The 14,584-nt window shown below is 40.9% G+C and overlaps 1 non-coding gene across 1 annotated transcript; it reads right to left on the minus strand.

Annotated features, from left to right (window-relative positions):
- Positions 1-10,912: 10,912 nt before the first annotated feature.
- Positions 10,913-11,014, minus strand: LOC113457257. Its single transcript, XR_003377885.1, has one exon. It is a non-coding gene; the product is annotated as a U6 spliceosomal RNA (small nuclear RNA).
- Between the last annotated feature and the right edge of the window lie 3,570 nt (positions 11,015-14,584).

Consider the following 14,584-nt stretch of genomic DNA (forward strand, 5'->3'; position numbering starts at 1 on the left):
TCCCACTGGACAGTGGGCACTGGAGAGGATGATGGAAAGGACCATGCTGGTCCACACTAACTCCATTTGCTCTGAGCAGGAGCATCCATGCAGGAATGTCTACCTTATTCATTTTCCTTCCTCAGTTAGCAGGGAAGGAAGCTGCCCTTCCCTCAGTATTGTTTTCGTGTTGGGCGCTTTCCAAAATGCTCGCCCACTGTGGTACCTTCATGTGACACTTTCAGTTTTAGACAGCCAATCCAATGTGATATATAAAAGGTTTGAACCTAAACAAGTTTCTGAAATAAAATGTAGTTTGAATTGTGTTCATCTCCTGCTGTCCTTGGTAAGTGAGTTTCTGTCCCTCCTATGTTTTATCCTCGAGGGAGAGCCACATAGAACATGCTTGGTAAGGAACCCTCATCCTGTTCAAGAAGTTATTCTTTTTTTAGTATGCCTCTCCATGACAACATTTTTGGGTTTGGCTGATTAACTACAAAGACTGCCAAATTAATGAAAATGTTGGACTTGATAGCTGAATTAAACTAAAACTTTAAAACTTAAATATCTAGATTGCTTCTGTGTGGATTCGGACAGTCTTTGAACTAAAAATATTTACCTTTTATTATTAACTTAAAAAAATTTAAAAAGCCTTTTATGCATGTGAATGTTTGCTTGCAGGTATGCTTGTGTAGCGCATGTGGATCTGGTGCAGGCAGAGTCCAGAAGGGGCATTAGAATTACAAGTGGTTGTGAGTCACCAGATGGATTCTCAGAACTGAACCTAGGTCCTCTGCAGAACCGCCGAATCACCTCTCTAATCTTCTTGCTTTTGGTTTGGAAAAGTGATTTCTTTTTTATCTGCAGAAATCTTGATTTTAGTTTGAAGAATAACTGATTATACTTTTTAACATTTGAATAGCTGGAGTTTCAGCCCCAGATTAGCAAAAATGATTGCTTTTTATTTTTTCACCCTGAGACAGGGTTTCTCTGTGTAGCCTTTATTGTCCCGGAACTCACTCTGTAGACCAGATTGGCTGGCTTCCAATCAAGATCCATCCCTTGTCTCTGCCTCTTGAGTGCTGAGGATTAAAGGTGTGCACCACCACTGCCCAGCTAAGTCCTTTCTAGCTGGTTAAAATCTTACATTCTCCTTTCATTTTTTTTCTGTAGCTTGAGTACATTTGTTGATGGGCATGGCAAAAAAAAAAAAAAAAAGAAAAAAGAAACAACAACAAAAAACAAAACACAAAGTAAGTAAACAAACAAACAAACAAGAATCCAGCAATTATACAGAACCAATAAAAGCCACCAGAGAGCTTGGAACATACTTTTAGGAGCTGTTTCCCCAAGATCAATTCTTGATTCCATGACTCTATTAGCTTCTCAAAATTGGACTTGGGGATTCTTCAAATAGCTGTATTCTCTAAGAAGTTTCATAGAACATTTTCCCATCCCACATGTGAGCAATTTAGAAACCGAATACAGATGTGTGAGGGGATGGCTCTCTGAGCAGAAGCTCGCAGTTCTGAGCTCCAGTTGCTTCCTCCTCTGTCCTCCATCACACACTTCCAAAGCCATCTACTGACTGTGTGACAACATGTGGTGTGTTACAAAGACAAATAAGACAGTGAACTCATTTTGAGAGGAAGACAGGCAATGGGAGACAGTAAGCACTTAAAAAAGTGAAAAGATCATTGAAACCAGAGTCAGGGCAGAGGGACTGTTAGGTTCAGCCTAGCACAGAAGACAGCAGGGCTGTTTGAAAGTCTTAGATTTGTACAAATCACAGTTAATGACGAGAATGAGTCAGGAGTGTCCAAAGGGGACAGTCTACAGCCACAGTCCTTGCTTTCTGAGATCTCCATAGACAAGCTAATCTTTGCAGGTTCCTCAGGAGGTGATAGGTGACATGCTCCAAGCTCTCACATACAGGCTTATAAAGCCAGCTTGTTATACAAGGCATGCGGTTTTCAAATTGTGTCTCTCTGTATATTTGCATATATATATATATATCACATATGCACATGTATATATACACGTACAGGATAAGAACGTTTGCCTCTATGTATTTATTAATGGCGCTGTAATCCAATATCAAAATCTTGGTTCTCTTTGGCTGTGAAGTGAACTCCTCAACAGGAGGTAATGCAATGTATAATAAAACACGTTCCTTCCTTCATGTTCCTGCCTTGACGTCATTCAGTGGTAAACTGTGACCTGGAGATGTAAGCTAAAGCAAACTATGTCATCCCCTAAACTATGTTTAACCAGAGTGTGTTGCCATAGCAACAGAAAGGAAACTAGAGTGTACATTATTTCTCATTTGGTGCTTTCACACTTGCTGAGTGCTTCCCTCTGCATATATACGTCAATAATACAACTGGTTGGTTCAAGGGAAAGAGCACACTCATCCTTCCCTATGATCAAAAAGCGACCCAAAGATTTTATTTCCAACTTGGGAAAACTGAAGCCAACTTGGGCAGGGGGCCAGTTCACTAAATGGTAACATTCCCTGTCCAGCTGATTTTCCATTAGACTGGCTGGAAACCTTGGAAGGTTGGGTCTGATTCTTTGTCATTATGGAAATATTCTATAAGCTTATCCAATTAGTTCAGCTTCTAGGCAGAACCATCACTCTAAAAGCCAGGGTGTGAGCCAGTTATGTTAAAGTGGATTTACATGGCAAAGCAAGAAATGAGCCAGCTGTCAGCGTGTCTGCCCTTCAGCCCATTCCCCTGTTAAGAATGAAGACTGGGGGTTGCTTACTGACAGATTGGGTTCCAGACAATTGTAATCCTAGTTTCAAGACTTTTGGAAATAAGTGTTTTGAAAGATGCCAACTGAAAGCTTACTTCCAAAATATTTAATGGTCTCTTTTTAGGGAGATGGATGCTTTGCCAGTGTTTATTATGTATGTCTTACTTAGACCTTTAGAAAAGACCTTAAAAAATGCCCTCCTTCCCGCAAATCCTCGTCATTTTCCACTTGGAAGTGATACTCTAAAATAGAAGGAAATATCTTTGTTGCTTCATCTTTGAATCTATTATAACAAGTGAAATTCTTTTGGGTCCATACCCTTTATTTTCCTTCCTTCCCTTCCCCTTTCTCTTTCTCCCTCCCCCTCATCTCCTTCTGTTCCCTTTTCTTTTCTGGTGAGATTCTAAGTGTAGGAGTTAGATTGCTTAATGTGTGTTCAGGGCAAAGACTGAAAGGATCGCATTATTCAGCCTTGCTGTGGTGTGGGTGGGGTGAGATCCTAAACAGCACCAAGCTCCAAGAAATAGAATTACCCCAAACAGATCTGTAGGGACCTCCTTAGGGTTTAACCAGAGTCCGTATTTCCTGTGGAATTTGAAGACTTAGAATGTCCCCCAACAGTGACAGTGACAGCTGCCTGTTTATAATTTCATCACTTGTATGGCACCCGATTCTTAAAATCCCGGCACTAAAAATATCTTTTTAATATATTTAATTGAACTGTTATATAAGTATATTTTGAAGGGAGATATTTAAAATGAAATATGAATTTCTCTCTTTGTGGAATTCCTAAGGTCAGTTTCCCCTTCTCCCCTCTCAGGAAACTTGGAATTCTTTAAGATGAAATCTGAGGCTGTTAGGATGCCCACGCTATAAATAGCCACAGAAGACAGTTCCCGAGTAGAATAACAATAGCCATTCAACTGGGAAACCAAGGTCCAGGCAGATAGCTATCTTCTGTTAATTTTAAGGCTTTATTGCTAAGCTTTCTCCATTTTTATTCCTATTGAACTGTATTGTAACCTCCCTCTTTTGCTTGTATCTCCTCTTTGATAATGGAAAGGGGTGGAACCAAAACAAAACAACAGTCTTATTGGGACTGGGTGGGTCCATCTTCCTTCTTTGAACTTAGCCAGTCCGACTGTGAGAAGATGAGAGGAGGTGGGTCTCACCTTGTAGACTTAATAGAGTAGTTTGTGGGAGCTGTCAGAAGGAGTAAGCTTGCCAGGCCATGTGAACAGTTTCAGTTTTCGTGAGCTTTGGGTGACTGTAGGGGCTTCCCCTTTTCCTACAAATTCTCAAGTGTAGATGTCCATGGAGGACAAAGGGAAGGTAAACAAAGGGCACAGGATGGGTACACAGCAGGGGACATGCGCGACGGGATCCTCATACACTATTACAAATGGCAGCCGCCAAATGCCAAGCTATTTATAAAGAAGAGCGGCAGTGACTTAGCATAGGGCCCCAAATGAAGACGAGCATATGCACAAAAAGGAATGGGACAATTTAGTTCTGTGCATTTGTGTGTTGATGGTCTCCCCCTTTTCCTCTTAAGTCTTGACAGTCCACCAAAAGCAGACTGCGTGATATCCCCTAGGGAACAACTCAAAGTTTAGCTTTATTTACAGGGATCTCTATTCTAAAGAGCAGAATGTTGCAAAACGTTCTATCTGACAGAGTAAATGTTGCATGGCAGCCTACTGCCCTCCCTACTTGGGAGAACTATTTGCTCCTACAGAGAAATCTTAAATGCTAGCTGATGTTTAGTCAGCATTTCTTTTTATGTTGACCTAAACCAATGATTTGTTTACTTTTTTTAAAAAAAATCAATCAAGTCTTTTCTCTGTTATATGTCAGATTCTTCAATTAACAGGGCTCTGAGCTACTCTGAGTTTCTACATATGATGTACAGACATGCATGAAGGCAAAGCACCTATATACATAAAATAAAGCAAAAATAAGTCTCAAACAATCTGTACAAGGGGCTGCCTCTAAAGACAAAGGAGGGTAAGAGAACATCTCTCAGCCTTGGTAAACTCTGAGTGTGATTAAGTAGATAACAGAAAAGCCCAGCAGGAGGGACCAGTATCACTGAATTAGCAGCTGAAACAGATCTCTAGAAGATGGACAGGCAGAGAATTCCAATAGAGGAGTAGGAGACTATGGGAATCTCCTGGGGGCCAAAAGAAAGGATTTGGGCTTTTAGGAGTATTGTGCCCTCCCTGGCTAGGAAGAAGAGAGACCAAGGCCATTGCAATTTCAGCTTTCTCCTTCATGCTTTGCCTGACTGTCTTGGACGGTGGCCTGAGGAAAGTCCTTTGCAGTGGGCAATGGCCTTTGTAATATCAAGATAAAAAATTAAGCACTGCGGCTTTTATTCTCATTTCTCTCAATAGCTCTTGGTTCTTGCTGCCAAACCAAGAAGTGCTAACACATTTAGAGCTTGTAGCCAACATACCGACTCAAGCGGGATGCATAATTAATCTCATATCGTGGCTGGTTTTAGTTCTTCTTTTTCCTCCAAATGTGCACAGATTTCTTGGTCATTATCTCTTGTATCCTCACTTCTTAATGAAGCCCCTCCCTCCACTTAATCATAGATTTGCTATTTTTAGGGAAAACCAGAAACAAGTCTAGGTATATTTTTTTTATTAGTCTATCACTTCTCTGAGCATTTTGGTTAACTTTAATTATACAGTTAGCGGTGAAAGTACTTCCGATAGTCTCAATGAGATGTGCATTGAACCACTCAGACTCTGTTCCGTGGAGTGGTCAGTTTTCTCCCTAAGGAAACAGCTTGAGATCAGGCCTATGATAGGACAAGTAGGACATCCATTGTGCCTACTCTCTGTGTGTCAGTAGGTCATACGTTAGTGTCTGTGTGGTTAGCTGGAAAGGAGGAATTCATCGAAGAGTCAAATTCATTTGGTTTCACATTGTTTGCGGCGGGGGAGGGGGGTGCTGGAGAAATGACTCAGTAGTTAAGAGCTCCTGTTGTTTTTGAAGAGGACCTGGGTTCAGTCCCCAGCACCCACGTGGCCATTTGTGACTACTCAGAACTCCAGTTCCAGGGGGTCAGACACATTCTTCTGGCTTCCATGGGTACCAAGCACAAATGTGATACAAATACAGAACACTCACACATATAAAATCATTAAAAAAATGAATAAGAGGTTGTCAGAACCAAATAACAAAGGAAACTTCTGTGAATGCCTATTGACAGGGTGAGCATTTTTGCTGCCGTGTGTCTTACAGTGGTGACTGCTGTGGGCAGCTGGTTCTGTCCATGTGATAGATATTTACAACCTGTCTCCTGTGGGAAGGTACTGGACAAAGAGCAGTGGTAGAATAATGAGAGAAAGACTTCAGACACAAACGAAGTATTGGACTGAGGTCAGTGCTACGGAGAAAACAAAGCAGGAACTCACACAGTTAGTAGACAGGGCAGGGACTTTGGTGGGATGTATCTAATTTAGACAGAGACCCCAATGAAGGCTTTTCTGAGAAGGTAATACTTGAGTTTTCTCAAGGTGAACACTTGGGTTCTTTCTGAGTCAGCTCCCTCTTTTCATACTTACAGACCCGTGAAGTTTAGAGAAAGATTTGACTTTATATGAGTGTTGTTCAAGCAGTTCTGTATGTGCTTCATGTCTGTGTGGTGCCCATGGAGACTTAAAGAGACGCTGTATTCCCTGGAACTGGAGTTACAGGTAATGATTATTACCCACCATGCGGGTGTTGGGAACCAAACCTATGTCCTCTGCAAGAGCAGCAAGTGCTTTTAACTGCTGAGTCATCTCTTCAGCCTCATTTATTTTACTTTTATTTACAGTTTTTAAATTAGGCCAACCTTTGCCTACCCTGAACCTCAGAGGAGTATAGATGAACATTCAGCAGTCACATATTCTCTGCACTGTGACCAGTTATGAATCTGTCGCAATCACTACTCACTGCACAAAGAAGCTCCCCTCTCACTGAGAGCACACTGATCTATAGGCATAAGCATAACTGTTTAGAAGGCATTTGGACAGGCACATTTGATCTCCTTAACAGAGCAATAGCAGTAACTTCTTCACTATGACTTCCCCAGCCACAGACCTTTGACCAGGTCGACAGTACCAGATGTGAATTTCATACCTATAGAACAGGCACAAAATCAACCTAGAAGTTGGTGGTCACACCATAGCAGTCCAGCCATAATTGCACAAGCAGTACATCGTGCATGAAGGGACCACAGCTGAGTAAAATTATGAGTTACATACAGTTCTTTCCTAGTACCCTGCAGAGCATTCTGAAGCATGATAAACACTACCATTATGAAAGAGACTTCCAACTCAATCCTGCCTCAATTTCTTCATATCCTGAAGCAAAAGTGCTTGGTGTTCTTAGCTGTAGGTATTTTTTTTTTCTGTTTCCATGTTTGTTTCCTTTTAGTAAGTGCAGTACCTTCTAACTAGGAAAAATTACCTCCAGGTAATTGGTGGTACTTAAAAAATTGACTCAAGACTTCAATCTCCATGGTCTACCTGTGGGCATAGCTACTTTCAGAGATAATAATATTTTACCCCAGTGAGAAGCTTCTTTGGATTTAGTAATTCCATATGCTTTTGTGATTATGATGGCTTCTCACTCAAAGAAGTTGCCAAATAATTTATCTCAGCTCTTTGCAGAAACTAGTTATGTGAGAAGGGGTATTAATATAGGCAGTCTACCTACAGAGGAGCCGCCGGCCTCCTCAGAAAACATTCCCCCAGCGTCTGTCCTGCCACACAACTGACATCTGTTCTTTATTCATTTTGATCAGCTGTATAGGGGACAGAATTCCGTGTGATCCTTTCAAGGGTGTCAGGTCTTTTTCCTCTTAATCCATCCCATAATTTCTGATTGATACTTGTTGGTGAGGTAATTGGTGCTCCTAGACCCACTCACTCACTTCCTACCTTGTAAGACTTGCTGAGACTAGATCTCTCTGAAGCCCACCTTGAGAGACAGAATGAGTCATTGTCTCGTGTGTCTCCACAGCACATTAGGTCTAATTTCATTATTAGTAACTACTCAATGATTGTAATAATAATATGTATTATTATTAAATGAAACAATAAGTATTAATAAAATGCACTTGTAAGTAGCTACTGTCTTTCATTATTTCATAAATTGTAGTTTCAACTAATTAGAGTATCTGCCTGCCTGCTAGAACATAGGGTCTGCAAATTCAGAAAATTGTAATTCCTGGTAGCAAATATTTGTTGAACGATTAGTGTTCAATTCATATGATACTTTTAAAAGAGAACTTTCCTATGCATTTACAAAGGCCATTTTGATAGCACTGAGCCTGACTCATTTCCCAGGTCAGCACAGCCATTAGTCTACATTGGGTCTGAGTATCTGGGTGGAGATATAGCTCTCCTTGTAACAGCAACACTTCTTTTGACAGCAAGAATTACTTCACCCAAAGACAAGAGTATAAGTCTCAGGAGAAGTCCTGTCTGGGAGAGAAGGGAGGAGAGTTGTAAGTACTATATTTCATCTCCTTCCTTTCTTCCTTCCTTCCTTCCTTCCTTCCTTCCTTCCTTCCTTCCTTCCTTCCTTCCTCCCTCCCTCTCTCTCTCCCTCCCTCCCTCCTTCCCTCCCTTCTCATGGCCTAGAGTGGGGACTGCTGGAGTATGAATCTGAAAACACATTGGAACCTCCCTTCCCATTCCTAAAGTTGTCCTGTTTCTATGACTAAGCAGACTAAGCCACTTCCTAAGTGTTTGCTTTTCTCAGCTCATTGAATTCTTATAATGATGCTATAAGCTAGGTCCTTTAGGTGTTTTTCCCAGTGGCGTGGAGACTAAGAGCAGCATAGAGACTTAGGTAAAGTCACACCCACAACCTGCAGCAGAATTAAGATTTCAATTCATTTTAGCCTGACACTAGATACTGAACTTCATTCATGGTGCTCTGAAAACTCCAGGTTGACTTGGGACATGTTTGCTGGGGGAAGCATAGGCCCTCTCAGGCAACAGTGGTTCCAAGGTAGAGGTGGTTTAGCAATGCGCACAGAATACCTGCTGGGCTCTGGGTTAAATTCCAAGATAGAGAGGGCTTCTTATAGTGTTTGCCAAGGTTTTTCTTGTAGTCTATTTTAATCCCGCTCTTCATCCATCCAAAGCTCACCTGACCTTGTTCAGAGTTTCCTCTCCACCATAACTTTTAAATTTTCTTTTGTGGTGCCAAGGATTGACCCCAGGGCCTCAGGCTAAACATGCATTGCCCCTAAACCACACTCCCGGCTTAAAATATTTTTTTAAATTAAAAATTGTTGTAATGAGATAAAAATCACATAGCATACAATCCACTCACATAATTTTTTTAAACAGTTTTATAAAAGCATATTTGTATCACAATTAGTTCTAGAACGTTCTGGTTAATACCAGAAGAAACCTCTTGTCTTTGAACTGTCACTCCCAATCTCTGTACTCATGGTCTTACAGCTTGGCCCATTTTGGACATTTTACATAAAATGGAATTGTTTAATAAATGGCCTGGTTCATGGCTGATTTCATTTCTTTAGCATAATAAATCTCATTCATGTTGTGGTGTACATCAGAACTTCACACATTCCATTGCCAAATATATCATTTTATGGATATACCACATTTTACTTACCTGCACATTAGTTGATGAACATTTAGAATACTCCTATGTTTTGACTACTAGGAGTAATACATATTGGAATATCAGTCAGTATTTTCATTTTTCTACCAAGAACTCCTATTTCTTCATTGTAGCTTTGTGTATAGGGATGAGAGAACACTGAGTCAGTTTAATTATCACAATTTGTGCTATAGTATCGATGACTAATACATTGTACTAGTCAGCTTTAAATAGACACAGTGAAAGTCTCCTGAGGAATTGTCCAGGTCAGACTGATCTGTGAGCATGTCTGGGGGAAATGGCCTTGGTTGTTAATTGATATAGGAAGGCCTAGCCTAGTGTGGGCAGTGGCAGTCCCCGGGAAGGTGGTCCTGTATTGTATAAGAAAGGTGGCTGAACACTGGCCATCTAGTGAGCCAGCAAGCTGCATGTCTCAGTTGCTTCTGCTTTGAGTTCCTGTCCTGACCCCTCTTGGTGATGGAGTGTGACCTGGAAGTATAGGCCAAATAAATCTATTTTTCCTCCAAGTTGCTTTTGTAGTGTTTGTCACAGTGACAGAATGAAATTAAAACATACACGAAATGCGTTTTATTTCCCATTAAATATTTATTTTGATAACAATTTGCCTGGCATGTCTATTTTCACCATTATATTTGGCTCACTTAGAAAATATCAAGGACTAATTATTATACAACCAGGATACTTAGTCCACCATGTTTGCATAGTAACGGTGATGTCATTGAATCTGGTACACTAATATGCAATACGCTTTTACACTACTAAATTTTTTAAAGGGAAGTGTATGACCTTAATAAATATCTTGTCTGTAAAACCACTGTGAATATTTTCTTTGGAGAAATAAAGTCCTGCAGGTCTTTGCTGACACTATGTGCGTCTGTCATTTTCTCCACACCCACAAAGTGCCAGTAGAAGCAATTCAGCAATCTGAAGTTTCTGGAAAGCTACTAAGCCACAGAGATGTGTTAAGACCTTCTTCATTTTCTTCTGAGCGCATTGTATTGTTCTTTTCTGTAATACTTCACCCTGGGACAATCACAAGGTCATTATCTTGAATTTTGTTACTGCCTAGAACCAGAACTTCTCCCTAATCTCTTCCTCAGGAGAGCGTTCTCTCTTGTAGCCTTCTTTTTCCAGAACCACGGTCCGAACAGAACTTTCTATATTCCACCTGAATCTTAGGTCTTACCTCCTTCCTTTGTTCTTTACCCAACTTCTACCATCTTTAACCATTCCAGTTCATGGTTTGCTTTCGTTTTAGCCTCCTGCTTGCTGAGGCTATAAGCTAAGTCTATGTATCTCTCCACAGTACTTTGTGTGGATGAATCTTGGTGGGACTAGGTAACACCACCCCTCTGCGGATGAAGCCCCACTGTGAGTGAATGCTTGCCAACCACCAGATGATGCTGATTCAATGGTCCTCATTTTGTCTTGAGTGATGATTCCCCAGTTCATTTACTGCCCCACTCTTCTTGTTAATTTTTATTTATACATCTCTCTCAAAACTGATGTCTTCATAATCCTTAATTACAACAGAAATTGGGTGTCATCCTTGCGCAGGGGCCATGCTAATCTTCTCTGTATCGTTCCAATTTTAGTATATGTGCTGCCGAAAGACTCTGGATACTGTTTATCCATCCACCAGTGTCTGCCCATGCACTGTGCTATCGGTGCTCGCTTCCCTTTATTTTCCTCACTGAGAAGACAGATCCTTGCACTTGTGTGCTCAGCTCATCTCTCCCCACCTGTGGAAAACCATTGTTCATGCCGCCTCACCTGCCTCTCCTGCTTCATCAAGTCTCCAGTTTGTTTAAACAGTACCACCTTTTAACGTTGAATAGAGAGGTATTCTATGGTAGGTACAAGACATACACTTTATTCTTATGTTGAGTGTGTGTGCATATTTATGTGAGTGTGTGTACTTGTGTGCATATAAAAGCCAGATAACCTTGGGTATCATTTACCCTGCCCCCTTTTATTTTTTCAGTACAGGTCTCTCATTGGAACTCAAGTAGGTTAGGTTAGCTGGCCAGCCAGTCCTAGGGAGCAACATGTCTCTAGCTCCCCAATACTGACAAACACACCACATGTCCAGTTTTTTTTTCCTATGTACGTTCTGGGAATGGAACTCTGACCAAGGATTTTGCCAGTTGAGATATACCCTAATTTCCTTATTTTCTATTTCAAAGCACAGAACTGAAGCCTCCTGCTGACTCTTGACATCCTTGTTTGTTACCCGTTTAGGGTTTTTGTTTGTTGTAATACTTTGAAAGAGTTTCCGCTGCGGCTCATTGAGATCACTACTATTAAAGCTGATAATACTCAAGCCCGATGTGTCAAGGCAAAACATCCAATCTTAGTCCATCACCCCCAGTTATCCCCTAAGAGGTGGCAATCCCACTCTCTTAATCGCTCAGAACCAAATCCTACCTACCCTGTACTTTTCTCCTTCGTCCCCTGAATCAGAAAATCCCATTTGCCTAGTTTTAAATTACACTAAGTATTTTATATGATCAATTCTCCCTATCTCTATTCATCATAATATCAACATATTACAATAAGCCACTTATTGACTGTCTCTATCTCCTTAATTGGTCTCCCTGATCCCATTTTTTCCTAATTACCATTGGAACGACTATTGTAAAGCATAAGATAGCATTTCAGTCCTCTGTGCAAAGCCTTTAATGTAGGTGGCCAACACATCAACAATGACTTGCATGGACCAAGTTTCCCTCAACCCTTACCTCATTTTTCTCCTATTCTGCACCCCTCTTCCTATCCACACAAACTGGCATGCTGTACCTCGGGTCTTCACACAGGTCTCTACCTGTAATGTTGTTCCTCCCTCAGCTATCTCTCTTGTTTGCTGTGTTGCTTTCTTATACAGTTTACTCAGACTACCTTAGTTATAACTGCATGACAACTTCACTTCAATCTTTCTGTTAAGTTGGGGGCGTAACTCCAGCCCTTGGCATCCATCCCAGCCTCCCTGACCAGGGCATTACTTCGGTCTGGACTCCAAATCCCAGCATGCCCAGGGAGGAGGTCAGGACCACTCCCACAGGGTATTTAAATGGGGCTGTCCTGTCTCCCTGCCATGCGCTCGGTCACCAGAGAGTGTCATGCTTAATAAAATGATGGGCATTTTGATTTGGTTTGATTTGACCTAATTGGATTTCTTACGCCGGCGGAGCCGTCCTTTCTTATTTTTTTCTTAACACTTTCCACTTAATTGTTTTTGCATAGTGTTTGTTGCTTTTTAAATATACCATATCATTTCCCTATTTTAAAAGTATTTATTTTGGGGGGATCTGCGCAGGCATCTCACTTGTGCTTGCCGAACAAAAATGATATAATTTCAGTTCTTGTACCCATGGAAAAGCCAGGCGCGGGAAGTGGATACAAGTAGATCTTTGGCGTTTACTTGCTAGCCAGACCAGTGAAGTTGATGTGCCCTGTCAGTCAGAGACCCTTGTCAAAAAAATAAAGTGATTAGCAATTGAAGAAGACACTCAGAACTGATCTCGGGGCCCCATATAGATCAGGAGACACCCACCTCAACTATAGACACAACGCATGCGCCCACTTGCACATGCGCGCGCGCACACGCACACGCGCACACACACACACACACACACACACACACACACACACACACACACACACTTGTTTTCTTTCTGTCTGTTCACACCACAATGCTAGCTAGCTTCATGATGCTTGGGATTTTTTTTTTTTTTAACTATTTTGTCCCAAGAAATGTTATCCCATAGTAGCTGCTCAGCAAATAATTCATCAGCGAATTAATCTAAACCTGAGCCTTGCATCAGTATAGCCTATTAAATTTGTTGATCAAATTGCTCTACTAATTTACTAAATTACCCTACTAAATACCAATTAATTTAAATGTACTAATCTACTCTACTAAATACCAACAGTCTTTGCTGGAATCATTACTAAGTATGATATATATATATATATATATATATCATACTTAGTAATGATATATAATCATTTTATATACTATATTATATATTTATATATTATATAAATAAATATATTTATATATAAATATATATATTTATATTTTATATTACTATAAAAATCTTTGGGTTTTTTGCTTGCATTACATTTCTAGCATCATTCTTTTGATAGCTGGAACCTTCTAAATGCCATGCATTTATTTTTAAAAAGACAATTTTGAAATAGTGGCATTAGCTTCAAGTCCTGGAATTTGGTGTTGAGGACTCCCCGGAATTCTCCAACTGCTGCAAATCTAGCTGACAGCTGAGAATAACTCGGAATGTAAACCTCTATAGAGGCAGCTGTGCAAAGAATTTTTAGAAGCGGAGAGACCATATAGCATTGCCAGACAACTTGGGGCATCACACTTGATCATTTTAAGCAGTGGCCGTCTTCATTGTGTAGCCCTGGTTGTCTTAGAACTGTAGACAAAACTGGAACAAAATTCCTTGAGATCCGCCTGCCTCTGTTTCCCAAATTCTGGTATTAAAGGCGTGTGTCACCGCCTGGCAAATAGCGGTTGTGTTTATGACGCATTTTTCTGTTGTAAATTTTAAGTGGGTAAGTTTGTAGGACCCTGTGCCCCATTGCCCACACCACCCAACCCTTTCATCTGTTGCTTTTATTACTGTCTTAACTTTTCTAGCAGAAAGCTCAGGGCAGAGAACGTATCTGATCAATGTCACGTGTTTACTGCCATGCCGGCTGGAGCCCTTGCAAGGAAGGCTCTGTGGAAACGCGCTTGGCAGTTTTACTCAGCATGGGGTTGTGTGGTGCATTTGCTTTGTTCGAGGAGGTGGACTCTTTATTTTTGTCTGCACTCTTTGAAGCAGGTGGAATTTAGTCTGAGTGTGGGAACTGAGGTCATGTTGGTTTTGTCTTCTTTCCTACCTGACCTTCCCCCGGGACTCTCATTTCTCTCTTCAGAATCCCTGGCTTCTGGTTTATTCCTGGAGATTCCCTGAGAGCTCTGTCCTCTTCTGTGTGTGAAAGACGTTCCCGCGTACCCGCTCGTCCCATTCTGAAGCACACCTAATCTTGTTGGGGGGGAGGGGTGGAGAATCAATACTTTATTATTTTTAAAGTTGATATCTTCTTCCTGTTTGAAGATTTTGTGATTGTACAGTTCTCTCTCTTTTTGTGAGCAAAATGAATAGTACTGAGTGTC

The sequence above is a fragment of the Microtus ochrogaster genome, chromosome 21 (assembly GCF_000317375.1).
Source record: "Microtus ochrogaster isolate Prairie Vole_2 chromosome 21, MicOch1.0, whole genome shotgun sequence".
Taxonomy (NCBI): domain Eukaryota; kingdom Metazoa; phylum Chordata; class Mammalia; order Rodentia; family Cricetidae; genus Microtus; species Microtus ochrogaster.